The sequence below is a fragment of the Rhynchophorus ferrugineus genome, unplaced genomic scaffold, assembly GCF_030347505.1.
Source record: "Rhynchophorus ferrugineus isolate W39M unplaced genomic scaffold, kcgeb_rfMv2 rfM10, whole genome shotgun sequence".
Classification (NCBI taxonomy): Eukaryota; Metazoa; Arthropoda; class Insecta; order Coleoptera; family Curculionidae; genus Rhynchophorus; species Rhynchophorus ferrugineus.
Genome location: NW_027472589.1, coordinates 25,535,887 through 25,547,216, shown reverse-complemented (window position 1 = coordinate 25,547,216; position 11,330 = coordinate 25,535,887).

Here is an 11,330-nt window from a genome sequence, read left to right as displayed (position 1 = left end):
TTAATATTAAGGATTGATCATCGCCAAGTTTTCTGCAGGATATGCACTCAATAATATTAAAGTCTTCAATGTGCTCTTTCTAAAAGTGATACTAGTTTATTTTGAGGTCGAATATTTTCGCAAATGGTTTTTGCTGGTATGAAATTATTACCTTACTACACACAGGAAGTGAGATGTCTTGAACAGTTTCTGACTCTACAAATGATATCAAAGCTAAGGAGATTTGAGCGAGCCACGAAAGATTTTGAGAAACTGTACATCAAGAGGCTTAGTACAATAATTGAACATCTTTATTGTTTAAAAAGTTATTCTAAAACATTGATTTCGGTTCCGTAACAAGCACGGAACTATATAATAAATATATGGACTGGTAAATAAAATAAATACAGACCTGAATTGTGAAAAATATGCGGCTATATTATAATATTGTAACGACCGCTACAACCCTTTAGGCCACAATTATTATACCTACACCTTGTAGCAGTCCATCCTTCCATCGACCACATTTAACGTCGCAATAAACAAGTTCTTATTCAATCAGTGATTGCAGTAGCCGTGTGAATTCCTTCCACAAAATGGTAGAGTGTTCGAACAAACAATCGCATCGACAGCCATACAATCCGACCAACAAGATGAACATTCCTACAATATATATCTCAGGCTTTTGATAGAATATGACACACAGGGCTGCAGGGTACACTAAAAAAGCTTCATCCTCATCTATACTTTTAGAATGCGTGAAAATGCAGAGACAACGTTGCAAAGTCTATTAAAATTGTTTTTTGTTACGTTTGTGTGTATTATACACCCAGTAAACGTAGAGAAATCACTACAAATACACTCAAAGATGCGTATTTACAGCAATTTGGTTCTGCTATAGTAAATTCTGACAAGTTATGGGTACCGAAATTGTTTTGTAACGCGTACAGAGAACAGAGATGAACAAGTAGTCGCTGAAAATGACACATGAAAATGTATACTTTTCATTTTATGTGCCTACGTTATGGAGAGGACAGAAAATTTATGTAGATGACTGTTACTTTTACTCGATGAATGTCGTCGGTATACATGCAAGAATATAGTACAGTATAAATATCCTGACGTACCATCAGTGCTAAATCGAGATTCACGTGCGGACAGTAATATGATCACTATTTGTTCAGATATAAATGCAAAAAGCTTTAAGAACTTCGTCTTCATCACATAACATAAGAGTGATGAAAGCGATTTCGTTATAGAAGGAAAGTATTTGATTTCAAGGTGTTGTTGACAACTTTCTGGGTAACCACAAATCACAGGATTACAAGTACGTAATTGATAATTTGTTGCAAAATTATCACAAGATTTGAGCTTGAATGTCTATATTTTCTGCATTCACATCTTCGTTTTTCTCCACAAAACTTGAATGACACGATCATTCAGTTAGGAAAGCAGCTACACCAATATATAACGAAAATCGAAAAACGATTCCAATGTTTTAGGGACGAATTCATGACGAGACATTATTATTGGGTCCTAATGCGTGAAACGGACCCCAAGCAGTATAAAAGACTCAGTTAATTGAGAAATCCCAAGCCTGACACATATATGGCGCTACTAGAATTAAATCCATATGTTCTTTAGTTAGCCATAACCCTCACAACATGCGTGTATAAAGTTGGCAGCTGTCGGATTATTAGTTTGTGAATTATAGCATTTTGAGTGAAGCAACTTTTGTCATTGTGAAAAAATGGATAAAAAGGAATTTCGCGTGTTGATAAAATATTGCTTTTTGCCCTATAAAAATCAGCCATGAAAGATTGGTATATTAAGTTTAGACATGGTAAAATTAGCACAGAAGACGATGAACGCAGTGGACGCCCTAAAGAGGTTGTTACCGAAGGAAACATTTAAAAAATCCACAAAATGATTTTGAATGACCGTAAACTGAAATTGAATGAAATAGCAGACACTTTAAAGATATTAACTGAACGCGTAGATCATTTCATTCACGAAGATTTGGGTATGAGAGAGCTCTGTACAAAGTGGGTGCCGCGCGAGCTCCCTTTTGACCAAAAACAACGACGAGTTGATGATTCGGAGCAGTGTTTGAAGATGATCAAGTGTAATAAACCAGAGTTTTTGCGTCGATATATGACAATGGATGAAACATGGCTCCATCATTTCACTCCGAAGTCCAATCGACAGTCATCTGAGTGTAAAAAAAGCGTGGGAAAACGCAAAAATCGGCTGGCAAGGTTATAGCGTCTGTATTTTGGGATGCACATGGAATAATTTTCATTGACTACCTTGAAAAAGGAAGGACCATCAACAGCTAATATTACGTAGCGTTATAGAATCGTTTGAAGAACGAAATCGCAGAAAAACGGCCGCATTTGAAGAAAAAGAAAGTACTGCTTCACCATTGCACCGTGTCACAAATCAGTGAAAACGATCGGGCTTCGAATTGCTTTCTCATCTACCGTATTCTCCAGATCTGGCCGCCAGCGACTATTTGCTGTTCTCAAACCTCAAAAGAATGCTCGCTGCGAAGAAATTTTCGTCGAATGAAGAGGTGATCACCGAAATTGAAACAAGGGACAAATTGTACTACAAATTGATATCGAAAAGTTGGAGGGTCACTATAATAAGTGTTTCACACTTGAAGAGAATTATGTTGAATAAAAAAAAAATTTTGGCAAAAAATGTGTTTTACTATGGTAGGCCGGGGATTTTTCAATTGACCTGTTATTTCTGATTTATACTTTTTAATTCAGTAAATCGCTGTTCATTGCGAAAAACAGTAAAATAATGAATTTATTGAATATTTTAAAAATTAGAAGCAATTTTAAAAGACGGGTGGCTTATTCTGATTAGGGTTCTCGATTTACTTTATAAACAGCTTTTGGTTTCTCAGGTCCAAAACCGTGTATACTTGGGTTATCATAAAAAATACTGATTGTCGAACCACTAAGGGTATTAAAAGAAACTTCACCGATTCATCGCTTTCAACCAAACGACGCGTTTTTCCCAATGATTTTCCCCAGAAATCTTCGCTGATAAGTTGTATCTCGTTGCGTTTCTTCGAACCGCCACGTCGTCACGTGTCGTAAAACGACGTTTTCTCGAAATTCTGGGCCTTTCGTACGGATATTTTTTTGCCTCGCTGCTCGACGTCGTTTGTTGTGAGTGAGACGGCGTCTGCGCCGGCCAGCCGGATCGATAGCGGGCCCAGCACGCTATTTCGGTGCACCATTTTCACTTTTTGCTCGGAAAAAGCGAGCCGGCTTGGAAAAGGCGCAATTTAGTTATGACGTATGATGCGGGATTGTCGGGAGACCTCCTTTTCGTTATCGCATCTCGCCGGTCTGATTATTTTCAATTTCGACGATGCCATCAAGACGGTCATGTAAATTATGAAAGGTTTTTATCAGACTGTTGAAATGGCGTTGAGAATATTACATTAGTATAAGCCATGTTTGGTTTGTTGAAGATAATAAAAGAAAATTTAATAGGGTAATAAAAGAGTTGAAAGAACTAATCCAAATTAAACAAAACCAAGGCATTCAAGAATACCTAGAAAACTTGACATCAACTGAGGCTACAGACTATTCGTTGTGGAAAGCAACAAAAAAGCTTAGGAGATCCCAGCAGCATAACCCACCTATTAAAGCAAACGAAAATAATTGGGCGAGAAGCAATAAAGAGAAGGCCGGCATTTTCTCAAAACACTTAAAAAATGTTTTTAAACCTTTCCAGTCTCAACTACATAAAGATGAGAAAAATAAAATTAATAGCTTTTTAGATTTGCCATTTCAAATGGACTTGCCACACGAGAAATTAACAGTCAAAAAAGTTAAACAAACAATAATGAGAGAGATTAATATTAAAAAAGCTCTTGGTTATAACTGAATTACTGGTAAAATTTTAAAAGAACTCTCAGAAAAGGGTATAAAACTATTAACATTTATATTTAATGGTATGCTACTAAATAATTACATCCCTAGTATCTGTAAAGTATCTAAAATAGTAATGATTCTTAAACCAGGAAAAATACCAGAAGATGTGACCTCCTACCGAACTATAAGTTTATTACCGATAATCTCGAAAGTTTTCGAGAAATTATACATAAAAAAACTAAACTATATAATAGAAAAAAGAAAAATTATTCCAGAACATCAGTATGGCTTTCGCAATAAGCATGGGACTATAGAGCAAGTGCATAGACTTGTAAACCAAATAAACACTGGCCTAAATGCCAAAAGATATTGTTCGGTCGCTTTTCTAGACATATCTCAGGCTTTTGACAAAGTATGGAATACGGGCTTGTAGGTTAAACTAAAGAAACTTTTCCCTCATCCGGACTATCAGTTACTAAAGTCGTATCTCACTGATAGACATTTTATTGTAAATCAAGGCGATGAACATACCGAATTAAACCCCATATATTCAAGAGTTCCGCAAGGTAGTGTATCTACCCACCACAAAAAATAACTACTGTGGCAACATATGCAGACGACACAGCAATCTTAGCATCCCATGAAGATCCAGTCACAGCATCAACAAACCTACAAACCCACCTGGAGCAAATACAATTTTGGTTGAAAACATGGCGCATTAAAGCCAATGAAACAAAATCCAAGCATGTAACGTTTACCCTGCGTAGAAGAAAGCAGAGTATATTAAATATCTTGATATGAACTTAAATCGACGCCTAACCTGGAAGAAGCACATACTCTCTAAACGGAAACAACTTGGACTTAAATTGTATCAAATGTATTGGTTTATCGGGTGAAAACCCAAGTTATCATTAGATAACAAGGTATTGCTGTATGAGTCTATACTCAAGCCCATTTGGTCATATGGAATCCAACTATGGGGTACCGCTAGCAAATCTAATATATCCATCATTCAACGGTTCCAAAATAAGGTGTTGCGTGCCATTGTTGATGCTCCGTACTATATTTCAAATAAAGTGATACAACGTGATATTCCTCTAGAACCTATAACGAGTGTTATTCAACGTATTTGTGTGAAGTACTTCGAAAGAGTGTCGGTGCATCCGAATGTACTCTCTAATCAGCTAAATATGCGACGTGATAGTGAAGTGCGTAGACTTAAACGTTTAACACCACCTGATCTGATTACTGGACATAAGTAGGCTTTGGTATAAGCTTTAGAATAAGACTAATTAATTAAGATAATATTTTATACAGAAGATTGCTTAATGAAGTGATTTTCTACATGCCATGTATATATAATATAGACATAAGAAATACTTATTGCCAATAGGGCAGATTGCGGAATCACGAAGAGTAATAAAAAAAATGTTTGGTTTGTCCCGCTATATCAATATTATATAAGAAACTGTTATAGCTGGATCTATAGAGTGAAAATATGAGGTTGCAGTAAGACATCAAACCAACTAGTAGTCCAACTCATCTAAAACGAAATTCTACGAACAATTACCAATGTTTATCGATATGTATCCAAAGAAGAGCTGCACGATGACCTCAAAATCAACTGGATAGACGAAGTCATTCAAGATTTCGTGTTAAAACATGAAATAAGGTTGCTAAATCCCAGCAACGTGGAAGCAATAGAGCTACTAGGCAACACTCAGCAAATCAGAAAACTGAAGCGAACCAAATCACACGAACTTGTGTATTGATGCTAGTACAACAGAACAGTAACAATAGATTATTTTGTAAAATATGACATTATTAACTAAAATATATGTTTGTTTTACGTTAAAGTTGCCACTGAGCCAATATACTAGAGTTCATGTATATAATCTCAAACTATTGGCTAAAAGAAATTTAAAAAAATATAAATAGATCTACATAAGATTCTAAACTAATTGAACATATTTAGCAAGCACTGATTAATTATAACGCAATGAACTATTTCCTAAAATAACTACTAAATAATAATAATAATAATAATTCTCCACCTAATATAGTCTTCACGTTCCTTCAACATCCCTCTTCCTTGAAATTGACATTATGACAAAAAACATATCTGACTAGAGGCCGATAATTATGAAAAGAGAACAAGTAGTAGATGGACTAGATAACCTAAAAATGGACTAGATAACCAAATGGACTAGAGACCCCGTTCTTTAAAATAAACAACAAAAGTAATCATTATCGAAAAACTAATTTGTAATGGTTCCATAATTAGAATTAAATACAGTTATTGTAAACATTTGTTTACATTAGTACTTGATCAAAATACACACAAGGACCGAATGTATAAAAATACATTCCTCTTTCTTTTTAACATAATATTATAATCACATATAAAGTATACGAATATTGTTTATTTAAACAGATTTCTTCAGTCTATTTACCTTTTGGACCAGTTACTCAGTTACCATAGCTGTTAATCAAACTAATATTATTCTCAAATTCTTCATTGTATTTATTTACTGTAAATGAGTCTTAGTTACCTGTATTTTTGTGTTGTCCAAGGAAGAAAATATTAATATAGCGATACATCGTCTTCTATATTTTCAAAAATTATTAATATATCGAAGAATAAAGAATATCGGATAACCCCAAAGAAATATCGATAATTATTTTTAACAATATAGATATTTCTTTACTTGAACCCTAGTTTTTCATGTAAAGTTCTTATAAATTAAATCTCAATCAATGCTCAAAAAGAATAGTAGTGTTGATTGTTCAAGAACCTTAGGTTTTAACATCGATATATCGATTGATATTTTTTCCGCATTTTGAAAAATAGTCATAGCCTAAGAATGTTGGTGTTAAAATCATTACACAATAGAGTTCATTACTTTACTGAAAGAGAGCACATGGATTTAATTTCAACTCTTAATTTCAACACACAGTTGAACGACTATTGTGCTATAATATTGGTTATTGATATTCATTAATAATTATTGACCTTGAACGAAAAAAACAAAACTTTAAACCCATAAAAATCATATTGAATTGACCTTCAGCTGGAACCGCGGACTTTTCAGCTGATGCCTTATAACTGTATTCTAAAATATATATTAATTAATAACCAAACACCTTAATGAATAGATAGCGAAACATATGTTATCGAAACGCAAGAAACATAAAAGTATTTTAGGAATATGATTTTACAAAAAAAGCAACCGGTAATAAATTTAAATTGCTCTGTATATGGGAAATATACCGTAAAACGCCAGGTATTCAGCACAGAGTAGTGAACGATGTATATTACCGTTTATTTATCTCCCAAACAGTAGAACAACACGAAAAGAGAAAGTGCTAGTTGACTTTGAAAGGAAAGTGTTGTCACTTGTTTCTAACCTTAGATACAACGTAACGCAACGATTATACTAGCCCCGTTATTTTCTTTGTTTGCTTATAATTTTAGATCTAATATCATAATACTTTAAGTAGTACTAAGCCTTGGCGGTAAGATAGTTTCTACAAACATGGAACATGAAAATATTTGTACAATATAAGACTGCTTGTCTGTTAATAAATCGTTATGATGATGTATAATATAAACATCATCTTAGTTGGCTATGAATTAAAACTGCAGCTCCAGATACTTGTTATATGTTACAATAATATCGTTTCACAACCATTAGTAGACCCCAAAAAAAGATTTTACGTACGTGTATCAGATAGTATAACCAAAAACAAATAGTAACCATATTTTACGGTCATATGTAAATATGCCAGTACGATGTGAATGTAATGTTTTATCGTTTATTACCTTAAAAGCGAAGCGGTAAAACAAGAAAAAGTGTCAGTTGGCTTTGAAGAAACATGGTTTGTTTTTAGTCTCAGACATAATATCACCACGGAATGTTGTGTAAATTAGTTACAATTTGACTTTTGTATAGCGAAACTTAATAATACCAAGCTTGGAAGAAGCCTTTAAAAATATTATTTTTTTCTTAGAATTTAATGCTATATAAAGATATCCTTCCAATTCCTGCAATATATACCAGGTGTATCGGAAAGTCATTAAGGTTTAAGAGATTGCGCTAAGCTTAAGTATACAATTATGATTTGGCACACATATGTCACTTTAATCTACTGATATCAAGCTTCAAAGCTATACATGATATATTTTGCGAAAGTAACATTAAGTTAAGTTAAGTATAAGTAAAGTATGACACCGCCATAGATTTATACCTCTTTGGCATTTTCAAAGTTTTGTTCCTGCAAACGTGCATTTGCGGCACGCATTTCTTAATTAATCAAAAGAAAAAAGCCACTGAAAGTCATCGTTCGCTGGTAGAGCATGCTTTAACCTTAAAACAGAAGAGCCATACAGGTCAATTGAAAAGTGAAAAAATATTTTTTTGAGAAAATTAGTTATTTTTATTCAACATAATTCCTTCAAGGGTGGTACACTGATTATAGCGATCCTCCAACTTTTCGATACCATATTTGTAGTACGGTTTGTCCGTTGCTTCAAAATAGGCCTCAGTTTCGGCGATCACCTCTTCATTCGACCAATATTTCTTCCCAGCGAGCATTCTTTCGAGATCTGAGAAGAGGAAATAGTCGCTGGGGACCACATCTGGGAAATACGATGGATAAGGAAGAAATTCGAAGCTCAATTCATGGATTTTTGCCATCGTTTTCACTGAGTTGTGACACGGTGCATTGTCTTGGTGAAGCAGCACTTTCTTTTTCTTCAAATGCAGTTATTTTTCTGCAATATAAGAGTCGCTGTTGATGGTCCTTCCTTTTTCAAGGTGGTCAATGTAGGTAGTCAATGAAAACTATTGTATGGCCATCCCGAAATACAGACGCCGTTACCTTGCCAGTCAACTGTTGCCATTTCCCACGCTTTGGAGGGGGTTCATGGTGTATAATCCACTCTGATGACTGTCGACTGCACTTAGGAGTGAAATGATGGAGCCACATTTCATCCATTGTCACATATCGACGCAAAAACTCGGGTTGATTACTTTCGTATCATCAAAGGTATCATCATTTTGGTCAAAAGTGAGCTCACGCGGCACCCACTTTGCACAGAGCTTTCTCATACCCAAATATTCGTGAATGATATGATGTACACTTTCAGTTGATATCTTTAGAGTGTCTGCTATTTCATTCAATTTCAATTTACAGTCATTCAAAATCATTTTGTTGATTTTTTTAATGTTTTCGTCAGTAACAACCTCTTTTGGGCGTCCACTGTGTTCAACGTCTTCGGTGCTCATTTCACCACGTCTAAACTTAGCATACCAATCCTTAATAGTTGATTTTCCTTGGGCAGTGTCCGGAAACTCGGCATGAAATCAAGTTTTTGCTTCAACTGTATTTTTTCTCTTCAAAAAGCAATATTATATCAACACGCGAAATTCCTTTTATCCATTTTTTTTTCACAATAGCGCAAAGATGCGTGTATAAATTTGACAGCTGTCAAATTTATACACGCATCTTTTGAGGGTTAGAGCTAACTAAAAAAACATATGGATTTAATTCTAGTAGCGCCATCTATGTGTCAAACCGAGGACTTTTTAATTGGTCTGTTAGAGCAACTTTAAAAACACTTGGTTTCGAAAATTCACTAGTTAAAAAGCACTGATTTCGACTCTGATGGGCCGAAAAAGTTTGAACATGCGAAACTGCAATAGATATTGGATGAAGACCAAACCCAATCTCAAAAACAATTAGCAGAAGCGTTAACTGGCGCCCAAGAAAGGATTAGCGACCGATTACGAGCAATTGTTCCATGGTTGGATTGCTGCTCAACCAAGATCGTTTTGTTGACACAGTATCACTATTCTATCAGAAAGATAAAAAAGGTTGCAGAAAACGATGGAAAGTATTTCGATTAATATATTATACTAATATAATTTTTCTGAATAAATGTCCTTCTAAAGCGAAAAATGAGCAGAATACAGAGGGAGGTTAGCTGGGATGTTTTGATGAATTCATCGTATAACCGGGGCTCATCCAACTATTATTTGTTTCGGTCTTTCCAAAGCCCTCTTAATGAAAGCTGGCTTCAAAAGTGGCTAATTAAAATCATTTGGCTCAGTTTTTCGGACAAAAATCTTAAATGTTGGTAGAATTAACTATTATTATCAATAATCACCAATAATTATTCAGTTAGAGAATTATGATTTTACTATAAAAATGCTTAAATATCATAGATAAAAATGGCGCATGACACAAGAAACCGAAATTACTTATTTCTCAACTCAATCTTTTGATTGAGTGAGCAGTAAATTTAATTTCTACATTTGCATATCATTCTGCGGCAACAACAGTAAAACGTAACTTAATAAATCCAGCATCCAGCCCAATCAATCCTAAGTGAGTTCGTGTTAATAAATCATCCAAGAAAGTGCTATAATTACTTTTTTTGTGTAGAAAATGAATTTTGTTCAGAGACTATCTGCAAAATGTTAAAACAATAGACTCAGATTATTACTGTAACTTAAAAAAAATTAAATCTCCTTTTTACCAACGAGGGTTTATCTGGATTGGACCTACACTTTAACGTGGACTCCGAACTACGGTCCTCGGCATTAGGTCTACCGACTGGCGACTGACCAACTTAGAAATCATCCCAGAAGACATCCGGTCTTACCCAGCCTGGTTACTGGCGTGACTGGGATCATTTTCCTTGTCGGATTTTACACTCTTGTCTAAGACAATCGCAAATATTAAACAATCACAAACATCAATGTACGACCATGTCCCAGCAGGATTCGAACCCGCGACAATGTGCCAACTAAGCCGGCCGTAACTTTTCAATCAATCAATGTGACGCAGAAACTCGCAAAAAAAAGATCAGGTTTGCCAAGACCATTTTAAATATCATCAGGTAAGACCATTTTAAATATTAAGATACAACACTTGTTCAAAACCATCGCTAAAATGTAAAGTATGAATTGTTTCAATTGCTCCTTGTGACTGCTGACTCTTGTCACTTCACCAAAAATTGTTTTTGGAAAATAATTTTTCATCATACGAAAAGATGATACGAAGGAAAAATAATAGGTTACTAAGTGTGACAATCTAATACTTCCTACGCGTCTCCAACGTATGGAGACCCTAACATTATTACTATGAGTAATAGTGACATTTAAAGCATTTAAATAACTAATTACGAATCAAAAACATCCGTCCTAATCATCTAATAAACAGGTTTAGTTCCTGAGAAACTAGCAACTGTAATAAACTACGAAGTTCACGTAGAAAGCGATTTTGTTAGAAACAGTCTGATAATGTCTGTCGATTTCGATATCAGGAAGTCGAAAACTTGGAAAGATTCCCATCACAACTTGATATTTTTAAATATTAGGGATAAGTCAATGTTCCTCTCAGAGAGAGTTAAATACTGTCTGCCAAATCAATGTTAAAAATAATAAT